The sequence below is a fragment of the Pteropus vampyrus genome, unplaced genomic scaffold (genome assembly GCF_000151845.1).
Source record: "Pteropus vampyrus isolate Shadow unplaced genomic scaffold, Pvam_2.0 Scaffold58, whole genome shotgun sequence".
NCBI classification, from domain to species: Eukaryota; Metazoa; Chordata; class Mammalia; order Chiroptera; family Pteropodidae; genus Pteropus; species Pteropus vampyrus.
In genome coordinates this window covers 8,953,615-8,962,750 of record NW_011888839.1, presented here as the reverse complement: position 1 = coordinate 8,962,750, position 9,136 = coordinate 8,953,615, and the positions used below count along the sequence as shown (strand labels likewise).

The 9,136-nt window shown below is 39.7% G+C and overlaps 1 protein-coding gene across 2 annotated transcripts in view; it reads right to left on the bottom strand.

The window, feature by feature from the left end:
- The window catches only part of GPR63 (G protein-coupled receptor 63), a 49,154-nt gene extending 43,635 nt beyond the window's left edge, over positions 1-5,519 (bottom strand). Inside the window, exon 1 of one of the 2 annotated variants that reach the window (XM_011360749.2) lies at positions 5,310-5,519. The gene's annotated coding sequence lies outside the window, so the exon portion shown is untranslated. Of the gene's footprint in view, positions 1-3,525; positions 3,708-5,309 lie in introns of those variants that run through there. The other variant, XM_023530956.1, reaches the window with a different exon arrangement.
- Between the last annotated feature and the right edge of the window lie 3,617 nt (positions 5,520-9,136).

Here is a 9,136-nt window from a genome sequence, read left to right as displayed (position 1 = left end):
CTTTATAAATATCTAGGGTTATTTCATTTGGTTAAAGCCCTAATCAGTCAGGTCTAGGTCCAAATCCTATCTCACTTGAATCTTTCATATTACACTGGCAAAACAAAAAACAAAAACAAAACTGTAGACGGTAATCAAGAAAAACTATGATTAAGTCTATGGGTTTTATATGGGGAATAATAAAGTGTCTTGAGGTCAATAAAAAACATCAACGCCCTTTATCCCTACCAAAAATTCTACTTCTAGGGCTTTTTCTCAAAGGGAATAACCACAGAAGTGTACAATAACTGAGCTGTAAGATATTTACTGCTGTATAACAGAAAAAAAAAAAAAAAAGGAAAACCTCACTAATATTACAGTGGCACATCCCTAATAAATTATGATAGTCCATGGAATAAAATAATATTCCACATTCAAAATGTGTTACAGAAGATCATTCCATGATATGAAATGTGTTCCATCTCTGTATGAAAATTAGAGAATACATATATAGTGTCATTTTTAGAAATTAAAATATAGTGGTATTTTTGATATATAAAAATATACACCAAAATGCTAACGATAGTTATCTCTGGGCATAATTCTCCTTTTCTTCTTTTTTTCTTTTTTTTCTCTTTTGTTGTTATTCTTGCTGCTTTTTTTGGTTTTGGTTTTCTTGCTTGTCTGGATTTTCAAAATTTTCTATAATGAACATGTGTTACTTCCATAATAAGAAAAAATATCTATTATAGCATAAAAATAACAATAAAGATAAAGATTTGAAAACTTATAACTATACATAAAATATGGAAACAAAAATGAGAAGTTCTCAACATATTACACTTTGAAGTAGGAGCAAATTTAGCCAAATCCTATTATGGAAAATGAGAGAAACATATTCAAAACTCATAATATACCATTAAAAAACTCAATAATTCAAAAGGAGGAAAGATGTCTGAAGAATTACCTGGTGGGAATGAGCTGAAAGAATTAAAAATCAGGCTTTGTGCTAGTGCTGGACAGTGTGAAACTTTAGAAGGAATCAGTTTGGGCAAGGTTAAACAAAATAGAGCAGGAAGATGGCCTACTTCATATACAGGCTGGAGGAAATGGAAAAATAAGCTAAAGTGATGAAAAGAATAAATTTTATTCTAAGCACACACTTATGCAAACATTTTCCTTTCTACACGGCAATGGATGCTATGCCTGGAACAGTCCCTTTACACTCCAGCTCCCTTTGAATCGACATCCTCCCAGTACCAACTTAGATCAAAAGCCCTGCCACAGACACCCTTTGGCCATAGATGTTAAATGATTCTTATGTAACATTCAGTTGAAATCCTTATTCTGATCCAAACTTCAAGCATCTTTAAATGCCTGTAAATGTTCTTTCTCTGAAATTACCTATGTATTTATTTTTGTTTAAAAACAGAATAGGAAGAGGTAACAGCATCTCCCTTTGGAAGGTAACAGCTAGAATAAAGAACCATGTCCTTTTTATACCACCTACTCAAGGCAGATCCTTAGAAGTTTTCACATAAAAAAACTTTGCCTAAAATATCTTTCAAATGCTTTAATAATGTAGATTTGGCTAAGTCTATATTTGAGAGAAAAAAGTTAACTAAGAAGCTTTGGCCAAAAATCTCAAAAGGTATGTAAAGCTTATGAGTATAATGACACATAATGGTTTCAAATGAAAATTATCTAACAATCAATTAATATGCATGCCAGGTGATTGGCACAGTATCTGGCTGAGGATTTTTTTTTTTTTTAATCTAAACTGGACCTGGGAGGATAGAATTTGTTTAGCACTATCACTTGAAAGAAATACTGAAATAATAGTGTTATTATTAATTTCAATAGGTGATCTCTAGGTTACCCTAACTGTAAAAGCACATATACTCTTGCCCAAGACCTGAAAACGTTAAAATCCAATCTTCCAACTCTTCACTACATTTTTAATGAACATGAATGAGCTTTCCAGTATATTAAGCTAGAGTTTCATGCTTGAGTTTTCTGAATCTTCTGACATACAGACAGAACTGGGAACAAATTACTTTTACCAATCTTGTCCCTATTTACTGGCACAGAAAGTAAAAGGCACTTAATCTTATGTGTCAAACTCAAAGACTGAAACAGCTTGCTGTCTGTCAGCTTCAGTAACCATTTTTTACAAGCATGGCACACTGCCTCAAGCCAACTAAACAGTAAACCATGCTGGGCTGCCCACACTGCAAATTATTTGGAATGTTCTCCATGTTTTGTGGTTGCAAAAGTACCTCTTTTGTGGATTATCCAGTTCAAATTAGAGCCACATCTGACCTTAAACAGAAAATTCCCAGGAAACTTGAAACTATAACTGACCGAGATCTCATCAATTCTGAAAGTATGTGATCCTAGGCTCATAGTCAAACATTTAAATGTTATTTGTGAGAGCCCAAGAGACACAACATAAACTCTAGGTAACAGGTTACTGCCTGTTTCAAGTAAACACTAAGAACTCACCCTAAATATATACATATCCTAGTTGCAAAAAAAAAATAATTGCTACATGCAATAAAGTAAAACGCATTTGTAGCAAATATAAACACACTTCTGGTAAACGCCTGGCAAATTAGCCCAAAAATCAATCTAAAAAATTATTTCATTTCATTTCTAATTTTCATACATAAGCTGAAATACAGCAGCTGTGGAATGTGATAAATATTCCAAAACTCTGCTTGTGGTGATTGGAGCATTGTATTATAGGTATTATTTTTGCGAGCATTAATGGATACCTCTCTCAAACCAAATACTTTAGGACATCATTTCACGAATTGGAATACTAAAACGTCCTCAAGGTTTGCCTCCCCATGCCTTTGAGGTCTACTCTCCAAGCCCAGACCAATGCAGAATGCCCTGAAGGTCATTTTTGAAGTGTTAAAAGAGGAAAACACTACATTGACAAGCTAATGTTTACCTAGGGATTCTTCTACTGAAAATAAATTACTGAAGCTTAAGAAATGCCTGATTCCATCATCCATTGGTAGGATAATTCAGTCTATTTCAATAAATATGTGGTGAGGATCACTGGCATATGCATCCCTGGTCAAATCCTTGTGTAATAACAGGAACACGTTGGAAAACACAGTATTTTTTAACTTAACTGATATTGGCATTCGCTGAAGAGATGACAAGCACTAACAGTAACTATTTTTAGCTTTTGATCTTTTAGATCGTCTGTTCTTAATGCATGTGCATTATCAAGTCACTGAATAGTTTTTTCTATTATATATATTATTTATTATTATATATTATTCTATATATTATATACAATATATCATGTGTTATTTCCCTGTTACATATATTAGACATAAACATGGATTTATGATATATAGTGATATACATATATATACTTAGTTTCAAAAAGAATCATTCACAAAGCAATCATCTCAAATCAAATAAACCATATACAAAATCGCAAGTTACTCATATTAATCAATACAATTCTAAGAACTAAGTCACATCTATCTTAGAACCCCAAATTCTTAAGAGTGTAGTACTTACTTGCCTGGAGTCCAGAAAACTTAAGGTAAAATGGTAACTGCAGTTAGGATATTAAGTATGTGACTTTTTCTAAAGAAATTCTTTTCCAAGAATGTTCAGTTTGCTGCAAATTTTCAGAAAATGCTTGAGATTGTGAGCTCTTTTTATAAAGTTTCAGTTCTGGTATATTTGACAGCAGAGTGACAAAATTGTGCTCAGCGATGAAAACCTATATCCCAAACGAAATGTTATAATATTAATGGTTATTCTGGAATAATTTTCTTTCAAAACTTCCCGCTGCAAATAAGATATTTCCTACAATATTTCCTGTCTATTTTGGTAGTATATTTTTCACACACAAAATTACATGCAAAGCAAATGCCTGACTGAATACTTCATGATAATCTTTTCTTTAAACAAGCTCCAACATTCTATTTTATTTTTCAAAATAACATGGATGATATAATCAACTGTGTCACTAACATTCTGGGTACTACAACACTTCACAAAATAAAGGGATTTTTCATCAGCATCTTAGATTTGTAGCTAACCTCAGACATACACAATGTAAGTAGAGAAGACAGAAACAGGAATAGACAGGTGTGGTAGACTCCTGGGGGTGAGAGAAAATGGGCTTTGATCATCCACAGGACACATGAAAAAAGAAAACTTACTCACTTGTGTAATAAATGTACTTCTATAGCAGGTTTCACCAAATAATTACATGTATTTGGCGAAACCTAAAATAGGGTAAAGCTATCAGAAGCAATGTCAGATTATGCAAGAAACATCAGGTTTTATTTATGATTCCTAGAAATACTACTCCTAAATTTAGTTAGAGCCTTTTAATCCAAGACACAATGAAAATCAGCAAATAAAGAGAAAAGCTTCTATTTAAAAGATATGGTTAAAACCTCATCTTACCTCACTGAGAAAAACTGCGTACCTACTATGGATACTTGTATTTCCTTAGAGTAGAGACCAAGTCTAAATATCTAATTAGGGACTAAACGGTTACTTTAAAAATTTGGATCAGCTCTGGGGGTTGGGGGGGGAGGGATTTCATAAAGATATATTGTTGGGGTTTTTTTGTTTTGGTTTTTTGGTAGCATTCTGAGCCTCCAGCATATATTTTTCTCATATAAAAAAAAGAAAAGAAAGAAAGAAAGAAAGAAAAAAGAATTTCCCAAAAGCAAAAGGGGCGGAGGACGACAATCAGAGCGACGCTCCAAATCGACCAAGGCTGAAAGACAGAGCGCCGCAAGCTTACCCACATGTACGAGGCAACCTCTCGGAACTGCTGGAGCTCGCGAGGAGCCCTCCCACTCTGGCAACCGAGGTGAATTTCACCCCTAAAGAGTGACGAGACCACAGTGGAAAAGTTCAAAAGGATCCCATCCCCTTCTTCTCGCTCCCAGCACTCGGCTCCTCGGGGAGCGAGCCCAGCGGTGAGAAACCCGGCTTCGGGAGCCGACCTGCAGCCGCCCGCTTTCCTAGAAGGCCTAACTGCTCCGGCCGGCAGGGGCCGGGCGGGGGCGTCGGTCGGGAGGCCGGGCGGGGCGGCGCCCGGGGAAACCGAGTCCCGGCCGGGCCCCCATCGTGCGGCGCCGGAGGCTGAAATCACTCAAGTCCCGCTGCAAAAATCTTCCCGAAAACCTGAGCTTCTCCCGCACAACTTCGGTCTGATCAGCCTCCTCCTTCGCCACACACTCCCCCCCACCGCACGCCCTCCCCGACGCGGCGGATCAAAGCGCCCCGCGCCCCGGGGCCCCCTGTCCCAGGGGCCCGCGCACCCCGAGTCTCACCTCGTACAAAGGGCTGCGCGCGGGCGCCCGCCGAGCGCAGGGAGCGTGGCCCCATCCAGTCCCTCCCGGAACTTTCCCGACATAGCACTTCTCTCTCCCGCTGCAGAAAACAACGCTTCGCGGTGCCGCAGGGAGAGCGGGACGCGGCGGCTTCCCAGGCGGCGGGCGCGGGAGCACAAAGTGAGGAGCATTGCGGCCGAGCGCCGCCGCCTCCCGATCTGCCGGGGGTTCCCGCCCCCAGGGTAACCAAAGCGGCCTCTTAAAGGCGCCCGCCGCGTTTTCGGATGGGAGGAGAGGAGGTGGGGAGAGAGGGCGGTGGAGGACGCGAGTGAAGAGCGGGGAGCGGAGACTGAGAGATTCCGGAGGCCACCGTCCAGGCTGACCCCGCGTTGCAAAGCTCGCCCTTGTCCGGCTGCTTCCCGAGCTCCCTGTCAGGTCTGGTGGCCCCTACACCTGGGCAAAGGTAGGGTGCTCCGACCCTGCATTGGGGGCCGCCCTCGCGGATGATTTGCGCCCCACAACGATCTTTGAAAAGTCGCTCCTTCTCATAACCGAGCCTCTCCTTTTTAGGGTCTTGGCTTCTACCCGCCGCCACCCCCCTCTCCACGCACATCCCTACCCCAGCGAAGCTGCCCAGGTCCGCGCCCCCAAAACCATTGCTCACCGCAGGCTACTGCCCAGTGACGTTGGTTTCCTCTCTTGCTGATTGTTCCTCTATCTCCAACACAGTGATGAGGGTCTCCCCCACGAGCAGGAACGCAGGAGACCAAATAAATAAAGACCAACTGAGACCCTTAGACTGAGCCCCGAAGGTGTCACTGGTGTGTGGCACGGGAGACTTGCCAAATGCCCTGCTTTACTATGTGCTCGGTTCTCTTCCAATGGCCAATTGCCAGGTGGCCTCCAACTGGATTTCTTGAACCACTGACTTTCATCAACAGAGAGTGGGCATCCAAATCTCCAAATTGAACTCAGGAAGGCCCTCCAGAAACCATACCACCTTAAAATAAAAATGATCCTGTGAAATACTGCCTTCAAGTAACAAGTGATGTTTTTCTAGCTTTCATCAACATTTATGATGTCTGCTGAGACCATAGAGGGGTACGCCCAGTGTGGGGATGCCTGGGAGTCACCAGTATCAGCTGCTACCATCACCCTAGGAATAGACAGCAGTAAAAGTGTGTGTGCGTAGCAGGCTTGTTTTTTCTACCTCGTGACTCCAACTCTTGCCTCTTAGTACTGTAGGACCTGGGCATAGTGTTGTTGTGTCTTTTGTACCCTGCACCACGTCCTCTGGCAGAGGTGGAGGTAGGTAGGCAATTGAGGTGAAGATCCATCCTGGGCTCCAAAGGGATGAGAGCAAGGCTCAGATGGAGAGGTATTTCTGATTTGCACAAAAGACTTGCTTCAGTAGCCTGAGATTTAACCTTGGATCTTCCTCTCCTGCCACCTGCAGCTGTGAAATAAGCATTGGTGGACTTGTGAAGGGAGAGGGCAGGGAGACAATATGCAAAATCTTGGAGCAACTTCTATTACAGATGGAGAGGAAATAAGCTTTGGGCTCTAAAAAAGTAGAAAGCATGGTCCTGCCTGGATCAAACATTAAGATGAGAGAGGAAGTTAGCAATGAGCAAGAGTGAAGATACCCTGGTTTTATGTTAAACTCCTGTATTGTCAGGATGGTTGTATATAACAGGCACCCAACTCAGACTCAAAGACAAGAAAACCTACAGTGGAAGAGATTGGTACGTATTGACTCATATGCTTATACATCCCAAGAGTAAAGCTGGCAAAACAAAACAACAAAAAAAACATGAGTTTTTTTCATCTTTTTTTTTTCTTCAGATACTCAGAGTGTCAAGACTCAGTTTCTCTCCATATCGGGACTGTGCTTTCATTGCACTGATTTTTTTTTTTTCTCTAATCAAGGCCTAGGCCTATAGGCCCAGGTTTACCACCCTCTCCAACCTCCTTATCCCGTAGGCAAGAGCGCAGGCGAAGGAATGAGTCACATTGAACTCACTTGGATTCTGTGCCCATCTGTAACCATGGTTATAACCACTATAACCATGGGTTGGAATATGCACAGTCAGGTTGGGGTCATTTATGTATGTCTGGAAAAAGTTAAGGGAGACAGCTATATTGCCCTCCACTCCCCATAAACACTGAGTGGAAGAAAGGAGGTTCCCCAAAGGAAAATTAGTCTTGTTAACAAGAAGGAAATGAATGTTGAGTAAGTAAAGACCATAGATGATCCATTTCCCATAGCTCCCCATTCCCCACCACGTACACATACACACAGAGCACCAAAAGGACTGATTGCCTCTCTGGATCCTCTGCCAGCAACCTCAGGATCAGAAGAATGCTGATGATCATGGGATTTCAAGTAAATGAATCAGCCAGCCACATTCTTTGGCACCATAGAAGGATCTCAGCAATGTTTAATAAAACATTGGCAAATTAACAATATCTAAATTATAATTACATTCAATAATATTTAGCCTAAATCATATTACCTCTGCCTCTACAAGCCCCCAACCCCACTTTCATTGTTAAGCCTGTGTTATTATGGAATCAATTTGACTTCATAAGAGTCTGTGGAAATTTCATGTTGCATATGTATTCAGCCCAGCTTCATTTTCAAACTCCAATAAGTTGTTCTTAATATTTTCAGAGATAGCACTAATTTTATATTTTGCCTGCCAAAAAATGCCGAACCATTTCAGCCTTTTTAGTTCCCACGCGAGAACTTTTCTTATAGTTCTAATAAAAATGTTTCATATTTTCTTCCTTCATTTCTGTATTTTATAGAAGTTCTTAGATATCATTGAAAAAAATAGAATTAAAGATGTGGAAGAGACTTCACAATTAACCTAAAATACTCTCCCTTTACTTCAGGGATGAGGAAACGAAATTTGGGGGTCGGGGGAAGACTAAGAAGGTAAAAAGTTTCCAATATATGGTAACAGAAGGAGAATAGACTTTGGATGGTGTATTATAAAGTTGTATACCTGAAACTTATATAAATATTATTAACCAATGTAACCCCAATAAATTTAATGAAAGTTTTTTAAAAAGAAATGAAAGCTCAGAGATTGACTGGTCTAGGGTCACACAGCCGTTTTTAGCATCTGTGATGTGCCCAGCTCTGTGCTAGACATTTTGAAAAGTACAGAAGCAAAAGCATATAATATGGTCACTGTTCTTAAAGAGGTTAAATTTAGTCAAGGAGACATAACCATATAAGTAATTACAGAGCATCACAATATATCATATAATTTAGTATTAAAAAATGTGATGAGCTCTGTGTATTAACTATAGGCATTGAAATAAGAGACACTATGAACTGCAGTAACCTGGAAAATGCTTTTTAGCCAGGAACCAACTTGATGGCCTTTAAGAAATGAGGAAAAAAGAATGGGCTTTCCAGATGAGAAAACAAAAGGAGAAAGGCATTGATGGAGAAAAGATCTTGTCATGTGTTTGAAACAAATGAAATCTATACTGATATGGTTTAGAAGAGTGTTTCAAACTGCAAGTCATAAAATCATTTTAGTGGGTGTAGAACAGCATTTTTTAATTAAATAAAACAAAATATCAGAGTATCATATTTAATAAGACTATTATTTGTTAAACTTGCATTTCACTATCTTATGTATTCTAAGTTATGATGTAAATTTCATGTCTCACTTTTGGTCATATTCAAAAAAAATTTTTTAAAGACCCTAGTTCTGAAGCCATACAGACTAGATGTGAAACTCTTCTGTGTAGCAAGACATTGAGCAAATGCCATCTCTACAAGCATCAATTTCCTTATGTGCAAGAGA